This window comes from Mastigoproctus giganteus, chromosome 7 (genome assembly GCF_048544385.1).
Source record: "Mastigoproctus giganteus isolate SK-2022 chromosome 7, ASM4854438v1, whole genome shotgun sequence".
NCBI lineage: Eukaryota > Metazoa > Arthropoda > Arachnida > Uropygi > Thelyphonidae > Mastigoproctus > Mastigoproctus giganteus.
The window spans coordinates 139,825,020-139,844,814 of NC_143581.1; the positions used below are offsets into that span (position 1 = coordinate 139,825,020).

Consider the following 19,795-nt stretch of genomic DNA (forward strand, 5'->3'; position numbering starts at 1 on the left):
TATTCCCGGAGCAATATGGCCTTAGTTGCTAATGCTCCTAAAAACCAAATAAACAAACAAACAGATCTCCTAGCTTTTAACACATGAAATGTATTACAACTTGTGTCCTCTCACCTCAGTAATATTCACTACAGATATTCACTCATTCTACCTTAGTTACTCCCTTTATCCAAGAGGTTTCTAAATAAATAAAATTTCTTTCTCTACAAACCGTATCTGTCAAGTTATAATTTGTCAACATCTTGTTTAAATTAATGATACATGTTAACGTATCCTCGACTTACTACCTCTATGATTATATTTCTTTATTAATTCTTTTATACTATTTTACTCTTTTTATTACCCCTGTACCACCCTTACGTTATTTCATAATCATTAACATTCATAACAAATTATCTCAACCTTAGTAACTAATTTGCCTATTTAAAATTGAATTTTCTTTAGAAAGAACTATCAATCAATTTCTTACAGAGTTTAGATCATTAGTTCGGGGTTCAATAAAAAAAAACAGGACAGACTTACGTTCCGAAATAGCTGCTACTTCCAATTTCCTTGCGTTCAGGCTTCCTTTGTGGCAGACAGGCTTAAGTTCATTTCTTGGGCACTGATTTTTTTTTTTTTTTTTTTCCCGTGGCGGACTGGCATTTTTTCTTTTCTTGGCTCACATACCTGCACAACTGGCCATTTCTCAACGGGCCGGATCCTAGACACAAGTGTAGGCTCTTACACAACAAAACTTCGGAGGTACAGCTTGCGATTACGTTGCCAGGGATGCCGATAACCGCCTTCCGATACCAGAAAATACGTTCTTTCTTGCATGTTTACCTTAACCTTAAACTTTCGATGCACATGATTCTTCCAAAAAAAAAACATCACTTTCAGTCCGCAGTTACTCGCGTCATCTACGCCTCACTATCCCTTTCTCTCACCCATTTTTTTCTTCTTTTTCTTCATCTTGCTACCACGAGATGTGAACTCCGACCGCCGAAAAATGTACTTCCACTTCAACCCGCAAACTCACGACCTTCTCCCCTTAGACCACAGAGTGGACACTTGCTCAATTACTTCCTCCCCCCGGAACTTTTTCTTTTCCCTCAAGTTTGGAACGCCTCCCCCAAGGACTCGCAACCAATCCCCATACTCTGTTTAATTTTTCATTCTTTCCTATTTGCTAAAACATCTCGCCGCAGCCGTCTCCCTAGTGCACAAACTAACCCTTTAGAAATTTTCTTATTTTTTTTTCACACAGCAGTACGGCCCTTTCATGTTTGTTGGTCACCTCCAAAACATTCAGTTTTGTGTTCACACCGTCTCTGCTGAATATGGCCAACTTACCGAAATATCAGCCACCCTAGCGCCGTTTTTTTACGTGAACACTGGACGTCCGCTCATTTCCTGTTTACTTCCTAATGGTGGCTTAGATCAAAAGAGACGCTTCATAATCCAGTTTCATGGTTCTGTTGTTCTTGCCCTCAGCAAACCTTTTCTTGCCTGTTCGCAAATGGCACCCCTTCCCTAGTGCTAGCCGCTATCCCTGTTTGCTCTCTTATATTACTCGAAAAATTGCTTGTTTCCATGAGGATAAATGGGTCTGTTGTACTGGAATCCATAGGATATAAATGATCATTTATACTTGTTTCCATTTAGCTGCTATTTAACATATACATCTATAACTTTCCCATCCCCAAATCCAGTGTTTCTTCAAAGTTTAACCTTATTTAACCTTATTTACATTAAAACTAAATATCCAATCAGGTTCCTTAATACTCTCTTTCCATCGCCCTTCCTGGATTTATTTTAGCAAAACAAGTATTTCTATTTTATTTGTAAGATATACATCTTACAACATATAAAGATTTTTCCTATCTCTTTGGAGTTGAACACATTAATAAACACATAAGAAAAAGCTAAAAATTAACTGTCATTGAGAGTCACCTTTTATTTCATGAATTACATCACTTTAATTAAAGTGTCTGTTTTTTTTCTTTTTTTTCCATTTTACATTAGGGTGTACAAGTACAAGGATTCATCCCGTTTATGGCTATATTGTTATTTTCAGGTATGTATGCTTAGATTAAAAAACTCTTAGATGCTTAGATTAAAAAAAAATTCTCTAAAGAGACAATGCCCCTCCCAGCGTTTTTGACCAAGTTTCTTTAAAAACTGATCAGTGTATATTTATATGAAAACCTGTAAAACATTAATTTTTCGTATGCAATTTAATAAATACACTTGCACTACTCGTATCGTTGAAAGTGGAAATTTTTATACTGATGCCATATAATTTATAAGAGGAATATTCGCTTTTAAAAGTTAGTGTTAACATGTTTGCTTCAGTTTCCTTAAAATTTGTTTATTACGTAGTATATACAGCGATACCAGAATTCTTAATACCCCTTGCAGTGTAATGAACGCCGCGAACGAAATATGTGCAAAGCAGAAGCACGTTTAGAAAAAAAGTGACTCCAGTACCACTTATTTATTAACTCCACAAATTAAGTTTGCTTTATTGCATGGCATGGTAGAAATTTAATGGTATGTACCCGAATGGAAAATGAATGGCTGGCACTAAGTAAGGTGTATTTAGTGTCAGACGGCACCAGGGGTTTCCCCCCATCTCCGCGAGTTTTCATTGTGGGTGTACCAGTTCACTGGAAATGCCAGAGATTTAAAAGTGTATGGATATTGTATATGTGTAGTGCCATGTACCGTTGTTCATCTGGTCGTTTAGCCGCTGGACCCCTGCTGAGGCCCAACGTTGCCCCACCTTCGCCCCGTGGAGGCAGACCAGGAACCCCCAGTAGGCTTAAGTTACTCTGACAGGTCCTGCCACCTAATTTCCTGAGATTTCAGTGGCTAGGACCTAAAAAATAAAAAATTTTATTGTATTTATATTGCATGCATATATGCGTGCATACAAGCACATATATACACATATGTACAGCATACATGTGCCAACGTCAATCCTGGGGTTGACGTCACTTGAATTGGGTGTATATATGCCTGCATACAAGTACATATATATGCACATATGTACACACAACGTGCATACACATACCAACGTCAATCGTGGGGTTGACGTCGCTTCAGTTGGGCCAGAACGTGGGTGAAGATATTTTGGATGTATTTAAATTTAGGTGTGTGGGGCTTCGCTAGCGTGAAGATAGAGAGGGGGGAGGCTGAAGACTGGGGGAGAAAGACAGAAGTATGGAGCCAATAGGGAAGAGAGCCCCAAATTTCAGTGTGGCATGCCCATGCCCCACCAGAGTAGAAATGAGGGGGTGCGACGAGAGAATCGTCTCCTCGAGGGAGTAGGGTTTAAAGGTGAAGAGGGTGCCCTCTTCAGGCAGCCGTGAGGCTTTGGGAGCTAGGCTGCAGTTTGTTGTTTGTTGTCTCTATTTCTGTCCACTTGATTCAGATTGGGACACTCATGATATGTACCCGAATGGAAAATGAATGGCTGGGACTGTGTAAAGTGTGTTTGGGGTCAAACGGCACCAGGGGTTTCCCCCATCTCCGCGTAGTTTACATTGTCGTGTGATACAGTATGCTGTAAAGGCCAGAGATTTAAAAGTGTATGGATATTGTAAATGATTAGTGTTGTGTACCGTTGTTCTTCTGGCCATTTAGCCGCCAGGCCTCTGCTGAGGCCAGACGTTGCCCACAACTCGCCCCGTGGAGGCAGACCAGGTACACCAATATTTTAAATAAATACTCTGGCAGGTCCTGCCACCTAGTTTCCTGAGATTTCAGTGGCTAGGAACCTAAAAAAAAAAAAATAAAATAAAATAACTAAGTAAAAAAAAAAAAAAAAAAAAAAATTTGAGAGGTTATCGCGTGGTGGTTGTGCTAGAATTGTGAGGCCAAAAATTGTGGGCGAATCAAATTTGGCTGTAATTAAGTTTCGATGTGTGGGGCTTTCGCTTGTGTGCAGGTAGAGTGGGAGGGAGACTGAAGGCTGGGGGGCGATGTGTAAAGTGTAAAGTGAAGTGTGTTTAGGGTCAAACGGCACCAGGGGTTTCCCCCATCTCTGTGTAGTTTACATTGTGGTGTGATACAATTCACTGTAAAAGCCAGAAATTTAAAAGTATATGGATCTTGAGGTGTGTGTGATGTTGTGTACCGTTGTTCTTCTGGCCATTTAGAAGAAAATCTTTATTGTACAGTAAAGATACAGATACAATAATGTGCCCGCCACAGCCAGGAGGCCAGGGGCTTGACAATGATATAGGGTAATATAAAAATATGTACAGTATAAAAATTTGTGCAGTATAAAATATTACATAACAATTAAAAATGTAGCATTAGCCATTCAATAGATATGAGTATGTACATAGTTGTGAGGCACACAGTGCACCAAGGTATGTGCACGTTCATATGTACAAAGCACATATTTAAGCATATTCACACAAGTCAGAATATTTCACAGTGCATTTCACATTCCATTTTATAGGAGATAGCAGATGGAGATATCAGTATGAGTCGACATCAACGGCCAAACAAAAGGGGAACAAGTTCGGCCAACGAGCGCCTGTAATTGCGATCAGAAGCGAATTTCTGCAGGTCAACTCCGATCATTAGCAGGGCTTGTACTGTAGGAAGTACTTGTCCAGGTAGGAATCTGTCACTGATCTTCAGCCTGTTCCATTGTAGCTGAAGAAGAGGGGTGGCTCGTAAGGAAGGAAGTGGAACATGCCACTGGCATATATCCCAGAAGTCAGGGGAGTTGATTCTGCCAACCAGCATTTTGACTGTGGTCACAGTTCTCCTCATGCTGATTATTTGAGGCAGCCGCGGGATTTGGAGTTGGTCGGCCATGCTGGTGGTCCTCTGCTGAGGGGGGAGTCGATGTTTGTGGGTTGCCCACTTCAATATCCAGTATTCACTGGCGAAGATGGGCTTCATGAGAGAAAGTACTGCGGATGCCCATATTTCAGAGGCATACAGAAAGGTAGGATACACAATGGTTTCCAGATATCTGATTGTGGTTCTTGCGTCTGTGTTATGAAGATGTTGACGGGCAATCCAGCGCATTCGGTTGATCTTGCTTAGAACACATTCGATGTGACAGTTGAACCTAAGGTTTGGGTCGAAGGTTACACCGAGATCTTTGTGTTTAGTAACACTTGGAATAACTGCACCCTGCAGTGAGGGTTGTATGGATGTGGGACACTTCTTCAGAGAAAAAACCATAATAACGGATTTTTGGGGGTTCAGTTTGAGACCGAAATGGTTGAGATGGCTAGAGAAAGCTGTGATCTTATTACAGATTTCCGATGTGATCACTCCCCTGTCGGCTGATGGTGGTATTTCCGTTAGGAACTTAATATCGTCGGCGTAGGTAATGACATCATCTCTGTTACACACAAACGGAATAAGGAGGGCGGTAAAAAGTAACCCCGATAAAACGCCACCTTGCGGCACACCAGCATTGATGGATCGGGTATAGCAGAGCTTACGATGAGTGAGGTACACTGTTCTATTCCGGAGGAGCGAGTGCAGAAAAGCGAAAACGTCACCTTTGATCCGAAAGAAATTGGTTAGGAGATTCAGAAGGGCTGAGATGTTGAGGCTATCAAAAGCAGCTTCAATATCGGCATGAACAACCGCCATTTCTGATTTGGCCTCAAATGCATTTAAAATTTCCGTTTGGACTGCCAGAAGGTTGGAGACAGTTGATCTATTAGGGAGAACATAATGGAGTTGTTTTGATGATTGTGGAAGATGGCGTGTTATATGCGGAAGAAGGACTTTTTCCAGTAGCTTTAGGAGCGTGGATGCAGTGGAAATCGGTCTATAGTGCTTCAGCTGGCTTGGTAGTTGAACTTTAGATTTAGCCGCCGGACCCCAGCTGAGGCCCGACGTTGCGTGCCTAGTAATGTTTTATTTCATTCCTGTTCGCCTTTAGACTCGCCAGATTCTCCCCGAGGCAACCTGGTCGGTAAGATATATCGCCGCCGTCTATCACTCGTTTGGAGATGTCTGAATTCGATTCCGTAGATGAGGAATTTCTGAAGTCCTCTTCATTCTAGACTGTAGTTAGCCTGTCTCAGGGAAATGATTTGGCTGACACTGCAGCCAAATCGGCAGCTCTGACGGATAATCTTGACCTGTTAGTCCCCTATACAGACTACAGGCAAGTGATCCGTAATAACTTACAATCTCAGTAGCAAAATTCGTGGCATCGCCTGGTTACTACAAACAAACTATGTCGGATTAAGCCTGTTATCCATCCTTGGCGGTCCAGCTTACGCAGGGATCGCAAAGAGGAAGTTGTTCTTGCTCGGCTCCGCATAGGACACTGTCATGTGACACACACCTTTTTGCTGAGGGCTGATGACCTTCCTATATGCGAGCAATGCGACACCATTTTATCCGTTGAACATATTTTATGCGATTATACCCAGTTTTAAAAATGCTCGTTTTACATCTGACTGAACCGTATACAGTCAGTCAGATTTTATTCGACAATGACCATGTGTCTGCTATTTTTAGCTTTCTAAAATCAGTAAACCTTTTTACTCATATTTAAAAAATCTACCTTATTACTGTTACTTGTTTACTGATATTTGTCTTTTACAGTTTATACTTGTTTTTATACCCTGACTTAGTGACTTAATTCATTAGGCCACTGAAAGTTTTACTTTTTTATGACAAGGTTTTTGCGCATTATAGCCTTAGTTGCTAATGCGCCAATAAAAGCCAGCCAACCAACCAACCTGTCTCAGGGGAAGGGTTTAGGGTTTCTCCTCGTGAGTTATTCCTGGTTTTTCAGCAGGCACGACGTGCAAATCGCCCGCGAATGGACACTTCTATGCAGGGACGCTGCGACCCTATGTGCCGCCAGTAAGCGAAATCAAATTTGCCGCCCCAAAATATTTGGATTAAAAAATAAAATAAAGCGTAAATAATTATTATTAATTTATTGAAAAAGAAAAGAATTACAACAAATCTCACATATAATATAATGAAACAACAATATACTGAAATTCTGGAAATAAACTTTAAATTCTAAATCACAGTTGTTTGTTTGTTATTTGGAGCATTATCAACTAGGGCCATATTGCTCCAGGATATGCGGTGGTCATTCCCTCACCTTTCCGCATTCTCCGGTCACGGGCTCGAACCCCAGTCTAATCAAGAAGCGTGTGCTATGCACTGCTGCTCCTGCCCCCGACTATGGAGGCGCCGTAAATCACAGTAATCGTACAATAATAAAATAAAAGAAAAATTATACAAATTTATGTTCCCTTGCTTTAAACATATGTGAAATAATTAAGAAATTCGAATCCCTTAAGGGGATTCGAATTCGAATTCGAATTAATAATTAAGGGATTCGAATTTCTTAAGGGATTCGAATTTCTTAATTATTTCACATATGTTTATTTGTTCCAAAAATCGTTCTCTATCGAAATTATTGTCAAATTAGAGAGTCGTTGTTGAGACATTTTTGATTAATTTTGAAAAATCTGAGGCCACTGTTTCTGATAATACAAAAATTCTTAATGCAACTGCTACATTTGGACAAGTATCTATAAAATCGTTTTTAAAAATATATTCTAACACTTTAAATGGAGTAATATCGTGTTTAATATACCGTATTTCCCCATGTATAAGACGCACCTTTTTTCAAAAAATTTAGGGTCTAAAAACTGGGTGCGTCTTATACAGTGGTTGTAGATTTTTTTTTTACTTGCATTTTTCGCGCTTGTTATCTTTGCGCTCATTGTTTCGCACTTGTTACCGGTATGTTAGGTTACGTTTTGCCACGTTCTGCTCAGAAAAGATTTTCGTACAGTGCTGAATTCAAGTTAAAAGTGATCCAGTTTGCAAAAGTGAATGGAAATCGTGCTGCTGAACGTAAGTTTGGTCCTCCTCCTCCAACTGAGAAAACAATCCGAGACTGGCTACGGGAAGAAGGCCATTAGAGGCAAGTCAGCAAAATGGCCTGATTTAGAGAGAGAATTGAAGATATGGATTGAGGAGCAAAGGGCAATTGGAATTGCTGTGTCCACAAAGATGGTTCAGCATGAGGCAAGAAGAATTGCTGATGAAAAAGAAGTTACTGATTTCAAAGGAGGATCCAATTGGTGCTTCAGGTTCATGAAACGGAATGGACTAAGCATGCGTACACGCACCAGATTGCAAATATGGACGAAGTCCCCCCTTCAATTTGATGTCCCAAGTAACAGAACTGTTGATAAGAAGGGGGTGAAAACTGTAACTGTGAAGACAAGTGGACATGAAAAGAGCCATTATACAATTGTTCTAGCTTGTGTCGACGGAACCAAGCTGCCTCCTATGCTGATTTTCAAACGCAAAACAATGCCAAAAAAAGACATTCCTCGAGGAGTGATTGTCCACGTTCATGACAAGGGTTGGATGGAGCTGGATGGGATGAAGATCTGGTTTGAGAAAGTTTGGAGCAGGAGACCAGGTGGGCTCTTACGCAAACCTGCCCAATCGGTGCTTGATCAGTTCAGGGCACACATAACAAAAAATGCAAAGAAGATTGCTGCAGAGCAAAAAACAAAACTTGCCATCATACCTGGAGGCTTGACATCCCAGCTCCAACCACTTGATGTCAGGCCGACCGGGCTAGCCGGGTGGGTAAAGTGCCTGCCTGGCAACCCAAAGGTCGCGGGTTCGATTCCCGCCTCGGGCTTGTATCAAAGTACTGCAAAAACCTTGGGAGGTGCATTATGGCCACAGAAGCCTATGCGCCAACAACTACCAAAAGGAAAAAAAGGACTTGATGTCAGCATTAACAAACCCTTCAAAGCTGCCATGAGAGACAAATGGAACCAATGGCTGAAGTCTTCTGGGGACAATATGACACCAGCAGGAAGAGTGAAGAAACCAACTATAGGAGAAGTTTGTACCTGGGTGGAAAGATCCTGGGATAATATCAAGATTGAGATCGTTGCCAAGTCATTTAAGAAGTGTGGCATTTCAAATGCCATAGATGGAACTGAGGACGAGGCAATATATGAAGACAGTGATTCGTCATCAGACACAGATGAGGACAAGCTAATGGATGGGAGTTTTGACAGTGATGAGAAGTTGTATGAATTTTATGATGAATAAAACTTGAGTTCAATGACTTTATGTAATACATTTTTTTTTTTTTTTTTAAATTTCGGGACTAAAAATTAAGGTGCGTCTTATATATTGGGAAATACGGTAAATCTGAAGTTCTTCAGATAATGCTAAACCATCAATAACGGACTCATTGCGATCAATGTCACTTAATTTAATATGTAAATATTTGCAATGATTTAATAAATCGTCATCGGACCATTTTTCAATTCAGAAATATTTGATACTAGAGAGCTATTAAGTGCTCGATATTTCCTATATTCTATTATATTATGAATCAACGGGGCTTACCTTTATTTTTGATATAGGAAGCTTCTTTTCCAACTCTCCTTGTCCAACTCGCTAATAATTCATGGGGAAGGCGATATCAATTTGCATTGATATCGCCTTCCCCATGAATTATTAGCGAGTTGGACAAGGAGAGTTGGAAAAGAAGCTTCCTATATCAATTTTGCAAGACATTGTCATAAAGTTTATGACAATGTCTTGCAAAATTGATATCTCCTTCCCCATGAATTATTAGCGAGTTGGACAAGGAGAGTTGGAAAAGAAGCTTCCTATATCAAAAATAAAGGTAAGCCCTGTTGATTCATAATTCAGAAATATAACAACATTTTAAATATTTCTACATGTTCTTTCATATTTATAAAAATTTCAGTTAACAAGAAAATTGTTGTGTCCATAATTTGAAAGAAAAAAAAAGAGGATGAGTATACTATATGCGGGACTTGTTAATAAAAATATTCATTGCGTTGCATTGTTCTAAACAAAATTTCATATAACTCCGTTGACTGTATATTTAGATTTAAAAAGCTGGGGGTGCTGCAGTTCCGTAGTGCCTACCAACGAGACGCCCCTGGTGCAGATACACCATAGACAAATCTTAAAGAAAAACTACGGTAGTAGTAGTGTGAAAGGCATCATTTCATCTATATCTCATCCTTCACAACGAGTTGTCCATGTATTGCACTACCTCAAATAAGTAACGCTTCAGTAATAGAGAAGACTATTGTCACTTATTCTCCGTGGGGTAGTGCGTAGCGCATGCTTCTTAATTAGACCGGGGTTCGAGCCCGTCACCACCAAATACGGAGGATGCGGAAAGGTCAGGGAATGACCACCGCATATCCCGGAGCAATATGGCCTTAGTTGCTAATGCTCCTAAAAATCAAATAACAATTCTCCGTGGGCACCACCACCACGGTATCGTTTAAAGGCTTATTTCAATTACATGAAACTTAGTGGGTTACTGTTTGAAGTGTTATAAATTAAGTACAGAAATTTTTAATACTGTACCACTACCATTTCATATTCGGGCCACGAACTGTTCAAATTCCCCTCGTAAAAATTTTAATAGTTCCGGACGTTGAAAGAAGATATATGCTCAAAATAAAATTAGATGATCTGAGGAGCGGTTATAGATATTATTATTATTAGCAGCCATATAGTGCTAGGAAGCCTGAGGCTTTTGCTGCACCACCCAAAAAAAAAAGAGCAAGTCAGAAGTAGGAGAGAATCACCAAGAAAGAGAAGAATGATTGATATCCAGCTGAAGACCCTGGGTGTGCCAAGCCCATACTCACCAGATGTGAGCGTTCTGGGGTTAATATTTTAGAAGAGAGAATAATAAACTTACAGTACAGTACAAGACCCATCTTCCTCTAATTGAAAAATTAACAATCAAAACCGAAACAGTATTGCTTACAAACAGTATGCTTTATTTCAATGAATTTTTATTTAATAACATTTGTTAAAATTAAAATTTATATTTTAATGTTATTTACTAACCATTTACTAATCATAGTAAAAATAAGTTTGAAAATGAGGCCAGTGTTCACAATTTATAGCTTTTATGGAATTTATCCCTTACTGTTATATGAATATGTGCGTACTATAGTGTTCTCTACTATGTGCCGTTTTATTCGGCACATAGTAGAGAACACTGAGTTTGAAAATAAACGGAAGTGGTTTGTTGTAATTCAAACTTTCTTCGACAGATTTTGGTACAGAGATTGTCCAGAAGTCTGAGTGGTTGCAAGTAACAACCAGTTTCGTGTCACAATTTTTTTCAATGGAGCAACGGACGAATATCAAAGTTTTCTTTAAACTGGAGAAATCTGTAACAGAAACGTATGAAATGTTAAAAATTGTTTAAGGTGATTAAACTTTAAGTAGTACCAGTATGTTTGAATGGTATAAGCGGTTCACAGACGGACGTGAGCATGTTCACGATGACCCAAGAAGTGGGAGATCGGTCATCCTCTCGAAATGAGGACAGAATTGCAAAAGTTTGGGAAATTGTGACAAGTACTCGTCGGTTTACTCCTCAAAATGATGGCTGATGGATTGGGTATGAATAAGGAGACGATTCATCAAATTCTGCATGAAGATCTAAGGAAAAGGAAGGTCTGTGCAAAACTTTTACCGCAGAGCCTCACGGATGAACAAAATCATGAAGAGTGTCATCATGCGAAGACTTCATCAGACTTGTCAAGACAATCCTAATATCCCCAACTGTATTGTAACTGTAGATCAGTGTTGGATATTTCAGTATGACCCAGAGACGAAGAGTCAGAGCATGCAGTGGACTTCAAAATCATCACCAAGGCCCAAAAAATTTCTTTTACAGAAGATCAAGATCAAGACAACGCTGATCATGTTTTTCAACAAACAGGGTGTGATTCACAAGGAATTTGTACCTGAAGCTTAGAGTCAATGCTGTTCTACATTCAGATGCTTCAAAGACTACTGAAGCGCTTCTCCCGCAATTTAAAGAGAAAGCCAGCTGGTTCTTGTTGCACGTCAATACACCTGCCCATTCTGCACTTGTTGTGAAGACATTTCTGATGAAACATGGCATTGTACAAGTCAACCATCCATCCATTCTACTCACCTAATTCTAACACTGATGCGTTTCTTCCTCTCTCTCTCCCAAGGTGAGAAACTACCTGCAAAGGAAGGAGCTTTCAGGCTGTTGAGAACGTAACCGTCGAAAAGTTCTCTTTGGACGCCTTCACTGACCCTTTTCAGAAACTTTTTTAGAATGGTGTAATAAGTGCTTTCAATCAGGCAGTGATTGCTTTGAAAAAATTAAAACCAATTTCACTTCTTCACTTTGTGTTCCTTTTATTGCAGAACTAGATCATCATCAGCCATTTTTCAGTCCACTGCAGGATGAAGGCCTCTCCAGCAACTTTCTAGTTCCTTTTATTTCGCGCAATGGCCTTCCATTTACCGTCCACGAACTCTTGAATTTCATCTGTCCATCTCCGTTGTTGTCTTCTAAGTTTTCGTTTAGCTCCTCTTGGGTACCAAGTCCATTTCGATTCTTTAGTTTTGATAAGAATGTCCTTTACTTGAGTTTGATGCCTAATCCATGTGTTTCTCTTCTCATCCAACAGTCTGATTCCTAATATAATTTGTTCCATTCTTCGCTGTGTAGTTTTCAGCTTCTCTTCCATTCTTTTGGCGAGTGCCCAAGTTTCACTTCCATAGGTCATGGTGGGGAGTATATGTTGATTCATTATTTTACGTTTTAGACAAATTGGAATATTGCTCCTCAGTATGTGACTATATTTCTTGAATACCATACATTGGAAATTTATTCTTCTCTTGACTTATCATTATTACAGTTGATGACTTGTCCAAGATAAGTATATGAGGCGCCTCCGTAGCCAAGTGGGCAGGATCAGCAGTGCGTAGCACATGCTTCTTGATTAGACCGGGGTTCGAGCCCGTGACTACCAAATACAGAGGATGCGGAAAGGTCAAGGAATGACCACCGCAATCCCCGGAACAATATGGCCTTAGTTGCTAATGCTCCTAAAAACCAAATAACAACAAACATAAGTATATGAATCCACCTTTTCAATTTCTGGTCCTTCAATGATTATATGCATTCCAGTGGCATTCTTGTTCATCGTTACTTTTGTTTTAACCATATTCGTCTTTAGTCCGAAATCCTTACTAACTCTGCATAACTGATTAAGATTTTCCTCTAAGTCTTTGGGATCGCTGCGTATGATCACAATGTCATCTGCAAATCATAAATGGTTCAGGTACTCTCCATTCACATTCACTCCTTTCTGCGATCAGTCCAATTTTCTGAATGCTTCTTCAAGAGCTGCAGTAAACAACTTCTGAGATGTTCTGTTTCCTTGTTGAACTTGTTTCTCAGTTTTAAATTTGCTACTGTCTTTGTCTAGTCTAATAAAGGCGATAGCTTTCTCATATATTTTCTTCAAAATCATAATGTATGGGATGGCTTTGTCTCTTCTTTCCAGTGCCTAAAACATTGCCTTATGCTGTATGGAGTCAAATGCCTTTTCATAATCCACAAATGCCAGGCATAATGGTATTTTTTTATTCATTTCCTTTCTCCATTGGCTATGATATTACGTGAAGGTGATCCATACTTGAGAATCCTGTCCTAAAGCTAGCTTGCTCTTTTAGTTGATTCTCATGAAGTATTCTTTCTAATCTGTTAGTAATGACCCTTATGAACAAGTTATAGATGTGGGACAACAAACTAATTGGTCTATAATTTCCAAATTTCTGATTTATTTCTTTTCTTATGCAGCAGAATTATTATTACATTATTCCACTCCTTAGGCGTGACACCTTTCCTAATGTATTTTGTGAAGAGCCTTGCCAGAGCCAGTTTCTGTCATGTCTCTTCTTAAGTTCAATAGTAACTTCATCTTCATTCATCTGGGGCTTTTTGATTCTTCATTTTCTTCACTGCATGTTCTGTCTCATCAGGAAGGATATCGGGTATGTGGTATGTATTGCTAATTTGTGATCTATCTTCCCCACTGCTGGCATTACATGTTGCTCCTTATATAATACTTTAGTAGTCTTCTGCTATTTATAAGTACACCAGCACTATTTTTCAGATTCTGTATCATGTCTTTCTGTATTACTGCTCATGGCTCCTGATTTAAGTCTTGTTTTCCCTTAATGTTTATTCTACTTTTCTTCTATTAAATCTTATGTCCTCTCTGAGTCTCTTTATAATGACTGCATAAATCAGTATTCTCGATTTTGTCCTTGTCAGTGTTTTTCTTGCTCTTCATTTGTCATCTTCGGTTCATCATCACAAGTGTTTCTTGACTAATTTTTTTCTTCTTTGGATTTCTTTTTACCTATAGGTTTCTTGAGCTTTATCACTTTCAGAAAGTTGTAATATTCCTCGTCGATATCGTGGTCCTGAGCAGTCTGCAGAAGCTCAAACTTGTTAAGTTCCAGTACATACTGCTTTTTCTCCTCTTCTGTTATCTCAAAGACCTTTGTATTATTTACTCGTCAGTTTTTTCTTTTCTTTTCTTACATATATATCAAGTATGCATCTTACCATTCTGTGATCACTTCCAACATTCTTTACCATTCTGTGATCACTTCCAACATTTACCTTGTTTAACATCGTTCACAATATATCTTCTGTCAGTGAGGATGAAGTCAATTTCATTAGCTGTTAATCCATTTGGGCTCTTCCATGTCCACCCTTTTCTTGGAAAAAAGTGTTCATTACTGACATTCCTTGAGATTCCACAAATTCCACGAGTCTTTCACCTCTTTCGTTTCTTTCACCAATTCCAAAATTTCCTGTAGTCTCCATTTCTGTGCTGTTTTGTCTCTTTCCAACCTTAGCACATTAAAGTCCCCCATAATGATGGTGTAGTGAGTTTTATGTTCATCTAGAAGTCTCTCAATTTAGATGTCAACCTCTTCATCATGGCTCGATGTTGGTGCATATCTCATTATAACCTTATTAAAAGGACAAGATGTAGTATCAATAACGAGGTCTTAGCTATTGATTCTGTATTCAATCATGCCGGTTGCGGACGAGGATTGCACGATATGCAGTCTGCAAAGGCATATCGAGATTTTGTGTGTGGGGTCTGCGGACTCCTTTCTAGAAATGCAAATATTCTGAACTGAGGCGACTGACAAGCTGCGCAGGGCCGTCCTGTCAGTGGTAATCATATCACTCCCCCTTTAAGTCCATAACCTCCTCTGTTCATTTTCTTAAATTTTTTTAATTGTTATTATATGTCTATACAATTATGTTGGAGTGAATAATTCACAAGCATAAATGGTTAAGCTATTCACTACAACACAAATATGCACTCGCACTGCGGTGTTGTCCCATAACGAAGTCTTAATAAAAACCTGCAGCCATTATCAATCCACTGAAGGAAGGACGGAAGCCTCCTCAACGATTCATGTTCAGGGAAATGGTCCAGTACGGTCTGTACAGTAAGGCTAAATACGGTCAATCTGCCAACCTGCAGATCGACCGTATTTAGCAGTGAGGGGCTGAAATCCCGTCTACTCAAAGAGCATGTGCTACTGCCCTCCCGCTCCTGACCACTCGAATAATACCAATTATTTTGCAAACCATTACACTTGTGCCATTTATACCTTGACTTTTATTTAGTAGTGTAAGGGAGACTGTGAACGAGGTGTTTTTTTTATGAGCTGTTTAGAGTAGATAGCAGCACTAATTAACAGGGTGATAAAAGGACATGTGTTGTCTTAAGCAAGGCGGCCCCTAAACGTTAGTTTATCTCCGCCATGGTTCTCTGTGATGATATGCAAGACTATACAATAGCCAGAAATGAGTGTAGTGTTGTTTGCATAGTGTGCATGTTGTGTTGTTTAGCTGTTTCTGACCGCTTTGCTACCAGGAAGGCTGCTTCCCAGCACCCGTCCATGCCACGAGGAGGCGGGCCTAACTATACACACACTAAACTAAATGTAATAATTCAAGCACCCATAGAAATAAGCACAAGTCATATGGGTGCAGCAGTCTCCTATAATTACGTACGGTGGTGAATACCGCATCCACTGCAGAAAGTGTAACAGCAATGGATGCAAGCAGTTCCCGTACCCAGGAACCCCAATCTCGGTACAAGCAGTTTAAAATCCTGTCTCTAATAAACTGGAGACAAATGAATCCTGCTACCTAAGGGGCTAGCAAAAAAAAAAAAAATAAATAATAAATGGACAAAATATTACGTTTAAAAAAAATAAAAATAATAATAAATTAATTAGATAAAATGTTAAAATAACAATTATTATTAAAAAAAAGTCTCTTTGTTGAGTAGAGAAGTCAGCACAGCAATCCACGTCGTCTGTTGAAAACCTGTGTAGCAAATTCCTGTAGAGCTGAGAAGGCATTTTGATTTTCAATATCTTTCATTTCCAGGAGCGAAATTATGGACTGTACTAGACGTTTTGTCTTAAATCTTGGTAAACTGGACAGAAGAATAATACATGACTGCAGTCTTCAGAGGCGCTGCAGAAACAGGTATCTATCATAGATAGATTGAAGAAGACGACCGTTCAAAGAACCGTGACTAGTTAGAATGGATGATGTAACAAGGCTTGGGTAGAACCAAAACTGATTACTTTTTGAGGTAGTGAATTTAACATCAGGTATAAAACAACTGGTCACTGCCCTTTTGGTCGAGGAATTCCATCTCACTTGCCATCTTTTATGAAGCTCAGTCCAACATTTCGCTTTTTTCATTTTTGGATGAGCAGTGAAATCATAGGTCAAATTGAAATCAATAGGTCATCGGAGAAAGTTAAAGGATATCCTTTATGAATACAGTAAACAAAGCCTTTCTATGTAATATACACATCCAGAGGTAACAAGCTTGCAAAGATGCAGTTGAAACTGTTCTACAAGTTCTCAGGAGAGTTAGGAAAAAAAGGTCCATTGGACACTGTCTAGTTTAGTTTGAACTGTAATAAGTTTGGTTCTGTGAAACCATATGCTGGATGCTCATGTAACGATTGGAATAAACACTGTGTAGTATAGAATTCTGAGGGTTCCCTTTTTTAAATCCCCGTCCTACGGAGAGATTTTGAATAACATGGCCATAAAAATTTTCACCTTTTTGGAAAGATTCTGGATGTGTGTAAAATAACAATTTTTCATCAAAAACAATACCAAGATGCTTATGAGTGGTAACAAGTGGCAGAGATACTCCATTAAACTTGACAACCGGAGGTCTATTAGGGTCTAGTTTTCCGTGAAATATCATCATCTTGGTTTTAGATGGTGACACTTAATTTATTTTTCAGAGTCCAATCCAGCAAGTTATCAAGTACAGAGTTAGCCTGTTGTTCCAATTGGGACCTTGAGTTACCATATACTAAGATGGAGAAATCGTTGGCAAAGGCAATCATTTGCACATCGGCCGTGTTGGAGAGAGAAGACAGCTAATCATCAAGGACAAGGCTCCACACAAAAGAGCCAAGAATGGAACCCTGGAGACACCCTCGAGGAAGAGCTTTGGATACTGACTGATGTTTGGTTTGGATGTAGACAGTACGTTCAGCAAAGTAACTTTTGAACAAAAGGAAGAGATGTCTAGAACAACGAGCGATTCTAAGGCGCCGTAAGACACTCTCCCACCAAACATTGTTGAAGGCGCCTTCAAAATCAATAAAAACTGCCAGTGCATATTTGCAAGTAGAGCTATCAATTAACTTTTTTCAATTCAAAAAGCGCATCTTCACAACTACAACCAGGCTTAAATCCATACTGAAGAGAGGAAGATAGATTATTTTCCAAAAGAAGTTGATTATATCTGTATGCCATGAGCTTTTCTAGTAACTTGCTTAAGTGGGATAATAAAGCGATGGGCCTGTATGATTTAGGATCACCTGGTGGTTTACCTGGTTTTGGGATTATTCTAATGAGAGCAGACTTCCAAATAACAGGGAAATTCCCAGCTACAAGACACTTGCTGAAGAGTTTCAAAAAATGGTTTGGTCTAATAGAAAAGAATCTTTTCATGAAAATGGTTTCGAGTAGATCAGTACCTGGGCAGGGTGGTAAGTGCAAATGACTACACGTATATTAGATCAAAAATATTTCTCCTAGTTTTTTTGTTTTTTTTAATATAAACAATATATTCAGCTGATGCTTTCCCCTAAACAGAACCTTACCTGGGTTACGCTGGACTTGATAATTTGCCTCATATCTGGCTTTGTGGTAAGTCTGTGACTGTAAATCCTAAAATAAATTTGTTCAACAGCTGGAGAAATATTTATGAAGGCTAAAACACTTTTAAATATTATCCTTAGCGTTTTAGGAACATATCTCTGAATTTTTGTTTTTCTTGTCCAGAAATCAGTATATAAACTTATCTCGAAGCTGCCTTTGAGTTGATCTTTGGTGGCAATAAAGACACTTTCGGGTCCATAACACTGATTCTTAAATTTGTGGAATCTACGGCAACACGTACGTTTACATAAAGTATAGCTCAGTGGTTTTCCTTGTTATTTCGCTACATAACAGAATAGTAACGTAAAGTTTTGAGACGAAAATGAAATAAATGCGCTGACATTTCCTTATCAATTTCAAGACAAAGAGCTAGCCCCTATCTTCTTCGGTTCTTTCCTTTTGTGCAGTAAATTGAATTATACAGTTAATTTTCTCAATTTGTCACCGCTAAGAGCTCGCTTGAGGATTTAAAAGAAAGTCGGTCATAATTCACTTTGGACTAGACAGCTTGAATTACAGAAAAATTGTGTACCAACAGAAAGACTATTGACGTTCCCAGATCTTCTCAAAACTTGCAGTTGCTATGATTTCGATATATTTTCAAGAAAAAAAAATCAATAAGTGGCATTCTAAGTTAAGAATTATATCTGCACTGAATATGAAGAAGTTGCAATATTGATTTCTAAGTTTAGAACAAATATTGTCGCCTTCACTGTTTTCAAATATCTTTTGACGAGCTAATTTACACGTAGTATACAGGCTAGTCTTTGTAATTCCTGAAAACTCATTTTTCATTTTGATTTCCACAAACGAATAATTTCTATATATGTGTTGCTGAATAATTAGGTATATTTGAAAGAGAATCAAATATATTTTTTTCCTATTTTGTTTATTATTCTGTATTACAGTTATTTGTTTCTAATTAGTTTGCTCTCATTAACCAATGTGAAACAGCGGAGGTTCATTACAGAAAAGTGTATTTTAAGAAATGAGCAGAACAATAATTTCACTAGTTCAATATCAAGTACCCCGTAGATAGTATTTGTGACTGTAGTGTCAAAAAGCGGCAACTTAATTCTTAGTCTTAGCACTGATAAAAAATAATCCCTGAAAGATCAGATTACTGTAATTGGTAATACAATGGCTACCTGATGTACGGAAATGGGATTTTCTAGAACTATAAAAAAAAAGAAAGAAAAACTTGATTTTGTTTTAGCTGCAAACTATTTTCATTGGAGGAAAAAGAAATCTAAACATCCAACTTTATCACGGGATTTAAAACTTGCTGAAATTAAACCCAAAGGTTTCTGATCGTGAAAATAGTGAACAGCATCTCTTGTGCTCGGAGAAGTAGAAACCCCTAAGTGCAGGGTTGAAGTTTCAACAAACTATTGATCACATTCATCAGACAGTACTGGATAATGAAATAAAGAAATGGAGATATGTATTACATCGGCTTTTAGATGTAATCTTATTTCTGGCTTGTCAGAATCTTTCTTTTCGTGGACATGATGAATCCATATTTTGTACAAATAAAGGAAATGGTAGAGTTACTATTAAATTATGACCCCATTTTGAAAGAACATATTTTCAGAATTGAATGTTCATCTGATAGGAAAGAACCTACATATTTATCGCCAGAGATTCAAAATCAGTTTATTAGCATTTTAGGAA

General features: G+C 38.7%; 1 protein-coding gene across 1 annotated transcript in view; it reads left to right on the forward strand.

The window, feature by feature from the left end:
• LOC150083224 (neuropeptide F receptor-like) overlaps window positions 1-19,795 on the forward strand; it is a 123,595-nt gene that overhangs the window by 69,126 nt on the left and 34,674 nt on the right. Inside the window, exon 2 of the mRNA XM_090377118.1 lies at window positions 2,008-2,059. The gene's annotated coding sequence lies outside the window, so the exon portion shown is untranslated. The remainder of the gene's footprint in view (window positions 1-2,007; window positions 2,060-19,795) is intronic.